At 48.2% G+C, this 15,626-nt stretch overlaps 2 pseudogenes; one reads left to right on the top strand and one right to left on the bottom strand.

The window, feature by feature from the left end:
• The first annotated feature begins 5,661 nt into the window (after positions 1-5,661).
• Positions 5,662-6,525, top strand: LOC136479782 (cytokinin dehydrogenase 10-like; annotated as a pseudogene).
• A 564-nt stretch (positions 6,526-7,089) lies between these two features.
• Positions 7,090-8,788, bottom strand: LOC136481841 (aquaporin SIP1-1-like; annotated as a pseudogene).
• Positions 8,789-15,626: the final 6,838 nt, after the last annotated feature.

A 15,626-nucleotide genomic window follows, 5' to 3' on the forward strand; every position in this document is an offset into this window, starting at 1 on the left:
ATTCAAAACCACATTTGAATTCAAACAATGGAGAAGAAAAGAAAAACAGAAAAAGGGAAAGCAGAAAAAGGCCTCGCAGCAGCTCGTCATGTTCGGCTTCGCGGCCCAGCCAGCCCAACGCGCCCACCTTGCACCGGCGCGTGCACACGCGGCCCACGAGCCGGTCCATCATGCCGCTCACGCCCATGCGCGCTCGTCTGCTTCGCCTGCTGCCACTGCTAACCGGGCCCTGTACGTCAGCCACACCACCACAGTGTCATCTTCTCCACACCCACGCCGAATCCATCTCTCTGACCAAGCCCCGACAGCGCTGGCAGGAGCGGGCCAGGGGGTCAAGCCCGAGGCAAGACCCTGTCTTCCCTTGCGCCACGCTCACGCAACCTCACGCGAGCCGTCTCATGCGGTGCACATGCCTCCACCGCACGATTTCGTCCGCCATGGGAGCTTGGGGCTCGGGCTATAAAAGCCACGGCCCTCGGTTGCCCTAGCGTTCGTCCCATCGCCCCGCCACCACTTGGTGGCCAACCACTTCACACCGAGCCAGAGAAAGGAGAGAAAGAAGGAAGGGAGAGGGAGGAGGAAGAAGGAGTCGCCGCCGGAGCACCTTCGAAGCCACCGGAGCAGGAGATGACGCCGACGTCTTCATCACCGTTGCGGGTCGGCACTGCATTGCTTCCGTCTACACGGCCACGACTCTCCACTGCACCGCCATCCTATCTCCCATGACACCTATGGTGAGCACCCGATTTTCCCCTGCTCATCGCCGGACTCTGCTATTCTGGACATGGCGCTCCACACCGTGAGCGCGTAGACCAAGGCCATCTCCGGCCTCTGGGTACACAAGCACAGCATCCACGGCCACACCGTAGACCCCTCCTAGCCCCATGGACGCTGTAGCCGAGCACACGCACGCCGCGCTCACGACACCGCCGCCATGGCACAGCCACCACCGGCACACCCGACCACCTCGCTAGACTAGAACGTAGTCATAGAGCATCACCGTGATGACCGAAAGATAGCCGCGTAGACCAAGACGACGATAGTCAGCCGCAGCCCCTTGGCCAGAGCACCAGACCACCGGCTAGAGCACCAGACCACCGGCCAGAGCACCAGACCACCGGCACGAGCACCAGACCACCGGCCAGAGCACCAGACCACCGTGGCCAGTACCGCTGGGAGCGCCTGGCGCCTCCTTGACTCGCCTGCCCTGTTCGCTGGAGCCCCGGGAAACTCACGCGCCCCGCCAAACACGCTCTTGGCCACCACCACAGCCTTACCATGCCACACCGACGAGCACCGCCATGGCCAAGCCACCGACCACCGTGGCCAACACTCTGGAAAGCCCTGGCTGCCACCTGGACCCCACCATTGTGTTCACCATGGCCCGGGGAAGCTTTCCCCCTCCTCAATTGGACACCAGCGCCACCGCGGGGGCTCACCAACGAGCTCGCCGCCGGCAAGAGCATGGCCGCGGGAGAAACAGAGGATTTCATCCTCTCGCCGGCCGAACGCGCCTACACTCGGTGCACGTGAGCCAAGCCAAAAGGCAAAGAGGGTGGACTCGGTCCACCATGGACCCTGTCTTAGGTCCATGGACCGTGAACCTGAGTTCACCGTGAGCCACACAGTGCGAGCCGCACGGTAGACGAATCCCAGTGGGAGCCCATGGCTACGACGTGGCAGCGCCACAGCTTGCCACATGTCCGGCCCAGCCCGGCCCAAATCCAGCCCATATCCAGGCCCAACCGGCCCAGTTCAGACCCAGTTCGTGTTGACCATTGACCTAGCCCCACATGTCAGTGACACAGAGCCGCGGGACCCACACGGCAGTGTGTGACGTCATGCTGACATCATGATGACGTCAGCTGGGCCCCACCTGTCAGTACCAGAACCGAGACGATGATGTCATGCTGACGTCAGCATGCCACGTGGACCAGTCATAGTGTGACACATGTCAGCCCAGGATTAAATCAGCCCAGTTGATGACGGTCAACGAGGAAGGCGGATCTTGTGGTTATGTAAAACCTCTGCAGAGTGTATGGTTGATCGATCGATACATATGCCGACTTGTTGGCTATGGACCTTTCCTGGGTTTCACTTAAACTAGATATAAGATGAGTCCTTCTCTTCTTCCCCAGGGAGTGAGTGTTCGGTCATAGCCAGGGGCTACGGGCCTTGAGACAGTGCCGAGAGGGAGTTGGCCTATCGACTGAGCGATGGTATGGTGGTAATAAGGTGATGGTGTGAAGATGGTGGTTTATCGATCCCAGGATCGAAACCTGGCTCTGGACGGAAATGGGGTGGAATGGGTGTGGGAACGGTGTTAAAACTTGACTATACTATTATATACTTGATATGCTAAATATATAGGAAACCCCAGCCTTATAGGTTCCTTTTGATTATATCCAACTTGCATCCAATTTCCACAAAGCAATGCTCATAGGGAGGGAGTGGCCAGTACAAATCGTACTGATAAATTTTGGCACACAGGTTCTGCTGAGGAGTATAGCTCTGAGGAGTTTGACGGTTGAGGGGTTTGTTCCTACGCTCGAGTTGGCGATCTTATCTTCAAGCTATTCTGAATGAATGCTACTTTTGAGTCCACCAATGCGGCGATGTAATAATTTATGTAATTCCGCACTATTCGTACTCTGAATTTATCATTGTATGGATGTGATATTCGACTGGGATTTGGGTATTATGATCTACAACAGTCATAATACACTTCGACTCTATTGATTTCCCTTCGTGGAAATCGGGGTTGTTTCACTTCACCTGTTCCATATCGGCACTAGTCGGTTTCTCTGACCAGCTTCTTTGATTCTTTGAAATCTGGTCAACATCGCATTGGACGGTAGGATCACTTTGCTTCATATAGAACCACCTGGTATTCCACCCCTTCAGCGAGGTATTCAGTGTCATAGGAATGTTTTCGCTTGCCATCCCATCGTGGAGCTGTAGATACGCACCGCTGACAACTTTGGAACCTCCCCCTCCTTTCTTCTTCAGCCAGAAAAAGTGTTGGAAGAGATTGAAATGGGGAAGAATGCCAAGATAAACCTCACAGAAGTGGATAAACACATAAATGTGCAAAACAGTGTTTGGATGAAGATTACATAAGCTCACTCCCCAATACTCCAACAGAACTCGCAAGAAAGGATGTACCGGAAGCCCTAATCCACGCCAAAAGTAATCTTCGAATACAACGAGTTCGTCGATGTGTGGCATCGGATAGGGCTCACCGTCGGCCGGACGCCATCTGGCAGTGACACGATCAGGAAGAACGCACGCCTCCACCATCTCGTTGAGCTCCATATCCCCCATGAGTGACGGTACCCATTCCTTGTCACGGCTCGCCCCGGTGGCTTCCTTCGTCGTGTTACCACCTCCCCTCTTCAGCGCCATCCCTCAGATTTGGATCGGAACTGGTCCCTTTACGCAAGCTTTTTAGCCCTAGCGGCGGAGCGCGTGTGAATGCGAATGGGGGAGCGCGAGGGCAAGGAGGAAGATGAAGTGACAGAGTGGCAAAGGTGGGAGCGCAGAGTGCGGTGACGCAGTTATAAAGACACCCTCCCGACTTTTTGCATTCAAGGGTTTTTGGGAAACCGCACCATGCTGATTTGCGCCCTTCTGAATTCCCCAAAGCGGCGCGCAATGACGCCCCATATCGCCCATTTTTTGATGCAACTCGGTACTGCACACCGAATATTCGCCGACCTCTCCACAATACCATCAAGGCTCAGTATTTTCTACTATACAGTCATTACTCTGGTTTTTCTCCATGATAGTAATCGGCACTTCTTGATTTATCTAGGATTTTCACTTGTGGCTCGGGGACTATGTCATCATTATGATTCGGTTTCTCACCATACTGGAGACTTTTTTTCTGGTTACTGTTGTTTCTGACCCTAGAACCACGTGACCACATCACCTACTATCAGGCTCGGGGACTAAGTGGGCACACTTCACCTTGCGGTGAATGTGCGTTTTTCATTTCAAGGCTCAGGCCGTGGACTGGTTGCTGTTCGGCTGGTCTTCTGTCTTTCTTCTACTTTCTGGACCCTGGCACCATGTGACCACATCACCTACTGTCAGGCTCATGGACTAAGTGGGCACACTTCACCTTACGGTGAGTGTGTTTTCTTTAATCTGTTCATTGGAAGACTTTGTGCCTCCCGAAGTTGAAGAAGATTATCTCCCTTTCTCGTGGTCTGACTCTATGTGGGCACACTTGGTTCACAGCGAGGAAATTTTTGATTTTGAACTTGAGCTCCTTACATCCTTCTAGCAAGCCTTACTTGGGTAAGTCCGGGCTCGGCCGAACAGTTAAGCTGGTCGGTTACGGTCCACAACTGCTCGGCGACTCATTAGGGTGGTCGGACTATGAGTCTGACTGCTCGGCTTTGTTTACACCTTCTCGGATAAGCTCAAGACGGCATTGCACAGCGGATACAAGGCGCTCGGGGACTAGCCGTGGGGGGTACAACCCTAGATACCCACGGCAGACTACATGGGCTGCGCCGCCAGGGGTGGTTCAACCCACAAGACGAAGACTTACGGTGCACGGTACTGCTCGGCGTGTACCGCAAGACATCAAGGGCGATATCCTGAAGATGCTACGAGATCTGTTAGGATATGCTCGATCACGTGATTCCTATAATCTGTTATTACTTACTGGTTATCTCCTATATCTAACCGACTTGTAACCCTACCCCCGGCTATATAAGGCGGGTAGAGGACCCCTCAAAACACACGCAATATCATACGATAGCCAATACAAACCAATAGACCACAGGAATAGGGTATTATGTCGTACTGACGGCCCGAACATGTCTATCTCTTGTGTCTCTGTTGCCTTCTTGTTCTTGATTACGCGCGCCTATGTCGATCAATCTACTTTCGTGGGATACCCCTCGGAGGACTGCCGACAATATTGTATCGACAAGAACCCAACCCGTACTCTGTAGAGATAGGAAGAACTTGCCCAACATAGGTGAGTAAAGTTTATCTTAGAAAACACGTGGAAGAATCTTAAAATGGTTTTCAACCTTATATAAAAGTTCTTGGTGTCATAAAAATATAAAATGTTGTTGATCCTTCTACTCTAGAGAGTATGTAGTTCAGTTGGGATCAATGATTTTGCCATACTCGTCATAAAGAAAACATATAAAAAAGGGACATTTTGCTGTAGGACATCGCTAAAAGCCTAATATGCTGATGAACACCGCCAAGAGCAAAATTTGCCCAGTACCATTACAAAATCACGTCCATTTGCTGAAACACACCGCACCAAATATTTTATTCATTTATCAGATTTGTGGAGAGAGAAGGTGAGGAAAATGACTCTTCTGCCCTCGTCTTCAACCTCCAGCTATTCACTAATTTTTGCCAAAACACACTGTTGCCTTCTCATCGTCGTCAGCGCTGATCCTCACACGTTAAACTCGCGATGGTACCGAGTGCAGCCGCCGCCAAAATTCGTCAGTTCGGCAGTGCATCGACGCCGGGCAACCACTGCTCGCTGTCGCTGGACAGCTGAGGCCTCAGGCCTACTCGGTCACCCCTAGGACCGCGTGCGTCCTGCCTGCGCGCCGCTGCAGCGCTGCTCCCGCTGGTGGCTCGCCTGTTTGTGCAGCACCGCTTGCGCACTCTGCAGTCTGCATGACGCCACCTTGCCACCTTGGTCGCCTCGCACGCGCCGGCGCACCGCCCTCGCCGTCGTCTACAACCCGTCAGTCCCCGCCTCGCCATCACTCTGAGCAGACCATCGTCACACGCGGCTGGACTCCTGCGCGAGGCCGGGGCCGGAGGACAGACACGGCGGGCACGGGCGGGTCTACTGCAATCTACTACATCGAGGGTGCAATGTACTATCATGACGATACTACTGCCTCCTCATCCTCTGTAAAACTTGAGACACTACTGGAAGAGCTGAGCTTCGTCCCGGGGCATGCGTTCGTCAGAGACGTGTCCTACGTGGATTTTCTCGACCGAGTCGGCCGGGATGAGCAGAAGCTGCGGTCGGCCGGCATCTAGGACGTGCCGCACCCATGGCTGAACCTCTTCGTCCCGAGGTCGCGCATCGTGGACTTCAACGCCGGCGTGTTCAAGAGCATCCTCAAGGACACCAAGCCCGTGGGTCTCGTTCTCATGTACCCCATGAACAAGGACAGGTGGGACGACAGGATGACGACGGCCATGCCGGACGAGGACGTGTTCTACGCCGTCGGGCTGCTGCGGTCCGCGGTGGCCGCCGGCGACCTAGAGCAGATGGAGAGGGAGAACGCCGCCGTCCTGGAGTTCTGCCACTGGGAGGGCATAGGGTGCAAGCATTACCTGCCGAGCCACGCGTCGCGGGACGGCTGGAGGCGGCGGAGCTGGCTCCTCCCGCGTGGCATCGTACTCCTGCGCGAGGCCGGGGCCGGAGGACAGACACGGCGGGCGCGGGTGGCCCTGCTGCCTCGCCGGAGCCTCCAGGTGCGCGGCCATGGCGGCCTCTCCCGCGGCACGCGCGGCCGGTGCTAGAGCTGGCAGGCGCGGCCGCGGCCTCTCCCGCGGCCTGCTCGTGGTGGCCAGCTGAAGCGCCTGCAGGCGCTGCACGGGGGCCGACGTTCCTGTCCAAGGTTGCGCACACGGCGGTGGTCAAGATGGACGAGGTGGGAACCGAAGCTGCCTGCGTTCGAATAGCCGGTGAAAACTAGAGGTTGAAGACGAGGGCAGTTTAAACATTTCTTCTGCCTTCTCTCTCCTCGAAACTGAAAAATAAATAAAATAATCAGCGCGGTGTCTCCCGGCAAAGAATCACAAATTTGTAATGTCCACTGGCAAATTTCGACGTTGGCGGTGTTCCCTGGCCAATTTCCTGATTCTCCAGTGTCCCACAGCAAAATTCCCCTATAAAAAACTAAATAAAAGGACAAAAAATACATCCTGACCGGCCCAAAATTACAAGTACACATAAATTATTGATGAGAAATAAGTAACAGAGCACAATACCCAATTTGTGGGAAGTTGAAGAAATCAAATACAACACAGGAGCTTATTTGACCTTGCTCTGTTTGCTGATTTCTTCAAAACCAGCATCCACAACCGAGTGATGACTATATATGAATACAAGCTTGAATTTTGTTATGCTTTCTTGGTCTTGGGCTTAGGTGCCAGTGGTAGGAACACCGCCCTAAAGATCCATCCAGCAAGCATGGCCCCAATAAAGGGGCATATCCAGTACACATACAGCTGCTCCCATGTGTTGTGCCAATTGTTAACATATGCCCAGGCAAATGCCTATTCAAGATAATTGACCAAAAACAAATTACTAAATAAAATGGAAAACAAGATATGATTAATGCTTGTTTTCCTACAAAGTGCATAGCTGAAAATGGATACAAACAGGATACCTCCGAGCTGCTCAAAAGGAGAAATAACTTAAAATAAGTTAACAACACATTCAGGATTTATAAATACTATGTGAAGCATACTGGGCCCTGATAATAAAAAAACTAATGGTATATACTTTCAGAATTTTATAATTTACTGTTAGATTGATATAAAAAGAAAGGACTCAAGACTGTTTTATAAGCAGTACACTCTTTGACTGCTCAAACGCAGATGGACAAATCAATGTGAAAAATAATGAATAAGCAACTTTCGCATCACAATCATAAGAGAAGTATTTCTCCAAATAAAAGATTACTGACAGGTAGTGGTAAAAAAAATAAAAACAAATGCTTCGAACTGCCAAATACATAGCAATATTTCTGGCAGTATGTTTTTCTTAACAAAGATTCGCTGATACTTGCTATAGTAGATGGAAACATTGCAACCTGAAGCTGAGTTTTGGCCATGACATTCCCATCAGTATGTATGTTCTTTTATTGCTAAGCCCATTATAGTTATTGGAGGTTAGATTTTAGGAATGGTACTTCTGAAGCTGTAGGTCCAGGATGCAATATCACATATGAAAAAAAATTAATTTGGTTTTCTCATGGCCTGCACCAATGCCATAATGTAATGTTCTTGGTAACAAAATTAGTAGTAAGAAGTAGATGGCGACGGAAACTACCCGTGGACATTGAATGAAGCAAACAAACAGAGAGAGATCAAAATGAAAGGAAAGGCAAGATACTGACATTAGCTGGGTTCATGGACGGTCCGGTGTACTCTGCGCCTGCGAGGATGAGGGAGACAATGGAGGCTGAGAACAACAAGGTCTTGAGCATGGCGTTGCGGGGGCCCTTAACGATGACCCAGAGCACGGCCAGGGTGATGACGAAGGTGAGCACCCCTTCCGCAAGTGCGCCGGTGTGGGGATCCACCTTGAGCAAGGGGCCCGCGAGCGTGTGCTTGTACTGCGCCGGCATCAGCTCCGAGATGGCCAGGGCGCCGCCCACAGCGCCGGCGGCCTAACAAAGATGCTGCTTCAGAATTCGACTTGATTACACTGAATTTAGAAGGGGCAGACGACGGGCGGAAAAGCCGATCGCTACCGTAACTGCGCCGGGAAGCGGAGCGCGACCGAGAAGAGGGAGGGGCCGTCGAGTCCGGCGGCATAGGAGGCGGCGAAGTCGGTGGGGTTGAAGCTGGCGCCGCAGAGGAGGTCGAAGGTGAAGAGGAGCACCGAGAGGAGGGACGCGGTGACGAGGAGCGCGTAGTGGCCGGCGCCCTCCTGGACCCCCAGGTACTACGTGATAGCCGCCGTGGAGGCGCCGAGCGCGGAGGCGCACAGCACCCACAGGAACGTCACCACGGCGTCAGCGGCTGCCGCGCGAACCGCCGCTCCCATCGCCATCCCGCGCCCGCGCCGGCGTCGGCCTTCTTCCTGCCTCGTTTGCGGCTGGATCGGAAGTAGAAGATCGAATTGGGGTTTTGGGAACGGCAACTCGATTGATCACGCACTCCGGGTGACGTAGAGGGGTACCCACGAGGCCACGAGCACGTTCTCGCCGTGCTTCTCCCTCTGACAGACTCTGTTATCTCTCTCCCAAGTCCAACAAGATAACAACGACCCATGCTTATCTTTCCCTTAGGACCTCGCAAAACATAGCAATCCCTTTCGATTCATACATATTATTAAAAAAGTTATGGTAAAAAATGTTAAGTTTCTGTTCTAATCTATATAGACTAGCAAACATGCTCTTGCGTTGTAACAGAGACCAATACATGTAAGAATCGGATTTCATAGCATCGCTAGATGCGAATTGTTCTAACTCGTATAAGTATATGTCATGAGGCCGAGTCACACATTAGTGCAATTTGGAAAGTAAAAGAAATATGAATGAAAGAGACTCACCACTGACGGGTAGTTAGGAGGTTTGACAAAAAAAATAGGGCAGGTATTAGTGCTCTTTAATACTAGGTATAGAGGATACAGATATAAATATATGATATAGATCATGAGAGATTGAGTTTATCCAAACAAGACCTTATACAAGTTTTTCTCCAATCTTTTCTCTGCAGATAAGCTGTGTATATAATTAATTGCCACTTGTTTGAACTACTCCGTATAAGCTATAGGCCGAAGTCTTTGTATGTAAACGCAATTGACGTATGATTCTACATATTTATGTAAGGACTTTAGACCAGTCTTAAGTACAATAGAATTGTTTTGTTAGGTTCTTGTTTATAGTAAGATAAAAAAAAAGATACAGTAGATAACGATGAGTGTTAGGTCTTGTTTGAGTCTACACAGAGCGTGGAATCTAACCTATGATGAAAACATCCTATTCTGTAGTCCGACTAATTTTTACAATACGCTAATCTCTCAAATTGTATAATTCCATAAGCTACCACACGTGGGATTGGGAACATGGACATAGCCTAGTAGTAGAAGAGCTATTGCGTGATCTACAGATTAAGAGTTTAGCTCTCCGTTCTTACAAAAAGGGTCACTACTCACTAGTTTCTTGACCCAATGAGGTTGAGATTTCTTATTAATAAAATAAAATAAAATATCTTTCTCCATGGATTAATTTTTTCTATAGGCGGCTATCCTACCGTGACTTCTTCAAACTTGTGACATCGCTGCCCGAGGCTTGCCCAACCAGTGGACGTGCGCTCTCTGCCTAACCATCACTGAAGATGCTGCGCACTTATTCATCCATTGCCGCTACTCCATTTGGATTCAGGACAAGATATATGCCCTATTTTTTAATAAACGCCAGATCGTTTACGTTAAAAAAAAACTTGTGACATCCAACCACTCTATGACCTAGGAATTCAAATAGTTCGTTATTAGATTTCACAATTCGGTTTTAATTTTAACCATCGACAATCTACAAGTTAGACTTCAAAGGTTATTGGCATTGTCCTCACATTTGATGAGGGAAAAATTATTAAAAATTGATATACCCATATGATTCATTGACATAAATTGTACTCTCTCCGTCACTATTTAAGTGTCGTCGTGGGATTCGTGTCGGTCAAACTTTCTCAAGTTTGACTAAGTTTGTAGAAAATATTAATAACATTTGTATCTCTAAATAAATTTATTTTAAAAATAGATTCAACGATCTATTTAATGATAATAATTATGTACTATAAATATTAAGGCATCATTTAGCATGGCTCCACTTCACTGGTGAAGCCATATTTTTTTTTTTGGCTTCAGCTCCATGAACGGCTCTATCTCTAGAGCTGGAGCCGTTTTGATAAACCATTTGGCAAAATAGCTCCATATGTAGAACACCTTAAAACATGCTCTGCAGGACCCACTAGAACGAGCTGAAGCCAAAAGAAGCCACTATTTTTTGCTTCACCCTGCACATTCCCTTTGTTTTTTTTTTTTGAAAGATCCGGTTGCCCGGCTTTGATTAATAATAATAAGAAGGTAGCATACAACAGTTGGTTACATGCATGAGCGGCGCTCCCTACTGCAGCCTAGGGCTAATTACTCACTACCTAGTCGAACAACCATCAGGGGTTTGAGAGCGGCCCCTTCTGCCGAGTACCAGTAGTGGCTAGTATCCTTAATCTCCATGAACATAGCCTTTGCTGACCTCCAACCGCAAGATGAGAGCCAACCTAAAGTTCCACCACTGCTTAAATCCGACATACTTCCATCTTCCCCAGTACGCACATCACAAGGGATAAAGGACCCTAACTCCACCGGTTGAGTACCGGTCGGTGCTGGCACTGAACTAACCGCCATTGATCAAACTGACACTGCAACATTTTGGGCTGCAACAGCTCACTGGACCTCCATCTCTGCAGCATCAGACTCCTCAACCATCGCCGCTAGGGCCTTAGCCAACTTCTTGTTTCCCAGGCGTGTTGCTGCCCTGAGGGCCTTGATAGCCTGCTCTGGAAGATCACCTGCATACATGTCGATGTACGCAGTCACCGCTGCTGTCGAGGGCGAATTCCTCGATAGTAAAGATTCAGAGGGTGACCGGAACTACAATAGGCAATGGCAAACGAGACTCGAAGATTTAGACAGGTTCAGGCCCTTGGAAGAGGTAATATCAGAAGAGCTATCAGCGTTTAACAGCAGCTAACAGCATGTAACCTTTCCCGGATCAACCACACCCTCCTTTTATAGTCCAAGGAGAGTTAAGGCCGATCAATGGGTTGCAGTTATCAGCAACAGCCGATTAAATTGCCAGTTACTAATAACTGCCTAATTGATAAGTCACCAAGTGCCTGTTGCTATCCCATACTAATACCGACATATTACAGTATTTAGTACAAGATATGTGCCATGATGTACAGTCGACTCTTGGCGTTTTCCATTCCGTCGCCCGACTGCCCGAGTGGTCAGACTCGTCGCTCGACTGCCCGAGTGGTCAGACTGTCAGCCGAGTGCTTCCTTGTGGATGTGGCACCCTGCTCTGAGTCAACCCATCTCAATCCAGTCAACAGGACACCTGGTACTGAACCATGATGTTATTTCCTTCGGTCGAGACTGTTGTCTTGATATCCACGATAGAAGCCCCCGAGCATTATTCAATTTGTTCCATAAATTGGATGATGCTTCTAATAGAAGAAACCTGAAACACAACTTAGAGATTGTCTGGTTATTTCTAGATTTTTATAGGTAAAACCTAGCGGGCTTAACCCGACTTTCGATTCAAGAAAACAGCGGAGTACTTATCCGACTGCCTCCGTATTATACAAGCAGAACCTAGCAGGCAAGGCCCGGCTTGAAGTCGTTGAGTGCAGAGCGGTGATGTTCCGACTGCCTCAGATAGTACAGGCAAGGCCTGGCGGGCATGGCCCCGCTTGAAGTCATAGAGTGCAGTGCGGTGATGTTCCGACTACCTCCAGACAATACAGGCAAAGCCTGGCGGGCATGGCCCGGCTTGAAGTCGTAGAGTGCAGAACGGTAGCGTTCCAACTTCCTCCAAACGGTACAGGCAAGGCCTGGCAGGCATGGCCCGACTTAAAAGTCGTAGAGTGCAGAGCGGTGATGTTTCGACTACCTCCAGACGGTACAGGCAAGGCCTGGCGGGCGTGGCCCGGCTTAAAGTCGTAGAGTGCAGAGCGGTGATGTTCCAACTGCCTCCAAACGGTACAGGCAAGGCCTGGCGGGCGTGGCCCGGCTTAAAGTCGCAGAGTGCAGAGCGGTGGTGTTCTAACTGCCTCCAGACTGTACAGGCAGAGCCTGGCGGGCATGACCTAGCTTAGAGTTGTAGAGTACAAGGTGATGATGTTCCCCTCGAGACTAGTATACAGGTTGGTTTGGGGGAATATTCAGGGGAATCCATGTATATGTCCTGCAACTGCTTCTTTGTGGGTTTGGGGCCCAGGTGTGTCAGGTAGGTGGGCGTTTCTTCTATTTCTTGGCTTGGGTCTACATTACGCTTTGCCGGATTGCACATTTTGACTATATTTTCCACGGTATCCATGTATATGTCCTGCAAAACCTTGATCTTCCAATACATGTGGAAATATGTCCATATGAAAGACATATGTGTGCAAGATGTACTAGTTATCCCGTATTTGTATCTTATTTGTCGGTCAAATTTGGTCAATAGTGACCGCCAACATGCACTCTTCACATCCATTTGATGGAGCTTGGTGTTGTGGGCACAAGCATAAGCTAATGAGATTCTAATTGCTTCCAATCTTGTAACCAGGGCATATGTTTCACCAAAATCAAGACCTTCCACTTGAGTGTAGCCTTGTGCTACTAATCTTGCCTTGTTCCACACAACTATGCCATCTTGATCTTGCTTGTTGCGAAAGACCCACTTGGTTCCAATTACATTGTAGTTCTTTGGCCTTTCAACTAATTCCCACACTTGATTTCAGGTGAAGTTATTCAACTCTTCATTCATTGCATTTACCCAATCAACATCCATCAAAGCATCTTCAATCTTGGTTGGCTCAAATGATGATACATAGGAGTAGTGCTCTCAAAATGAAGCCAATCTTGATCTAGTTTGCACACCACTTCTTCAACTATTTGGTCCAAAGGACGATCTCTTGCAATGTGAACCGGTTGGAGTACTTGAGCTTGATCACTTGATTGATTCACTTGAGATGAACTAGCCACCTGTTGATCTTGCACTTGTTGGACTTGAGCTTTATCATGAGAACCACTTGTACTTGGTTGATCATTGTTTTGCATGCTTGGTGGAGGGAGCACTTGATTCTTATCATCTTCCACGTCTATCACCTCTCTAGGCCGAATATCACCAATGTCCATGTTCTTCATTGCATTTGCCAATTGTATTCGTCTTACATCATTTAGATTCTCATTTTTGTCTTGAGAGCCATTTGTTTCATCAAACTCAACATCATGCACTTTTTCCACTATGCCATGTGTCTTGTTCCATACTCTATAAGCTTTATTAGTAGTGGAGTAACCAAGTAAGAACCCTTCATCACATTTCTTCTCAAACTTGCTCAATCTAGTGCCTTTCTTGATAATATAGCATTTGCAACCAAACACTCTAAAGTATGTAATGTTGGGCTTTCTTCCATTCAATAGCTCATATGGTGTCTTCTTCATTAATGGATGACAATAGAGTCGGTTGCTACAATAGCAAGCCGTATTGATTACTTCCGCCCAAAATGAATCACTCACATTATATTCACTAAGCATAGACCTTGCCATATCAATCAATGTTCTATTCTTCCTCTCAACAAGGCTATTTGATTGTGGAGTGTATTTGGCCAAAAATTGATGCTTGATTCCAAAGTCATCACAATGCTCATCAATTCTTGTATTCCTAAATTCACTTCCATTGTCACTTCTCACTTTCTTGATCCTTGTATCAAACTCATTTTGGCTTCTCTTGACAAATGACTTGAATATATCAAAGACCTCACCCTTGTCAACTAGAAAGAAAACCCAAGTGTATCTAGTAAAGTCATCCACTATCACAAAGCCATACTTATTTCCACCAATACTTGTATATGTTGTTGGCCCAAACAAATCCATGCGCAATAACTCCATTGCATTGCTTGTGCTCATCATGCTCTTGTTGGGAGGAGTATTGCCATCTTGCTTCCCGGCTTGACAAGAGCTACACAATCAATCCTTTTCAAACTTCATATCTTTCAAGCCCTTCACAAGATCATGCTTGATCAATCTATCCAATTGTTTCAATCCAACGTGTGCCAACCTTATATGCCATAACCAACCCATGCTAGACTTGGTGAACAAACAAGTTGAGAGTTGAGCTTCACTAGCATTGAAATCCACCAAATAGAGATTCTCATATCTAAATCTTTTGAAGATCAAATCCGAGCCATCCACATTTATGATCTCCACATCATTAACCCCAAATATGCATTTCAATCCCAAATCACAATTGTGCCACGGAGAAGAGATTGAAGTTGAGAGATTCTACTAGCAACACATTGGATATGCTCATGTTATTTGAAATTGCAATCTTACCAAACCCCTTAACCTTGCCTTTGCCAATGTCACGAAATGTGATACTATCAAACTCATCATTGCCACTTGTGTTGCTTGAATTGAACATTCTTGCATCTCCGATCATATGTTGAGTGCATCCACTATCAAGCACCCAATGCCTTCCTCCGGTTTTGTAATTGACCTACAATAAAAGATCAATTCTTTTTAGGTACCAAAACCTTTTTGGGTCCTTGAAGGTTAGTAACTAGGCTCTTGGGCACCCAAATGGCTTTCTTATTTGAAAACACAATAGGTGCACCAATAAACTTAGCCTTCACATCATTGACACCCTTGGTAAGCAAATAACAAGAATCAAATTGAATTGAGGATACATAAGCATTCTTGTTCTTGTTCTTGCAATATTGCTCTATGTGCCCAACTTGCTTACTTCTATTGCAAAACCGATCGTTGCCCTTCACAAAACTAGTTTTGTGAGTGACAAAGGCCGCCTTGCTATTCTTGGGGTTATAGCATAATCTCTCTTTGTTGGGAGAAAACCTTTGGCTACCCAAGCACTTTAGCAAGCGGGCCTCACCACCATTGGTCTTTCCTAAGGCGTGAGTGAGCTCATTGATCTCTCTCTTGATGGTCTCATTTTCCACCATAAGTGAGGCATCACAAGTGAAACCATCACTCATAGGTAAAGTAGCAGTGGATGAGCTACAAGAAGGGTTAGTAGAAGCAACAACAATAGGAGTATAGAATGATTCTTCAATTATATCACAAGTTACTCCTATGCTTTCTATTTCAATAGGTTCCTTCT

The sequence above is a fragment of the Miscanthus floridulus genome, chromosome 9 (genome assembly GCF_019320115.1).
Source record: "Miscanthus floridulus cultivar M001 chromosome 9, ASM1932011v1, whole genome shotgun sequence".
NCBI lineage: Eukaryota > Viridiplantae > Streptophyta > Magnoliopsida > Poales > Poaceae > Miscanthus > Miscanthus floridulus.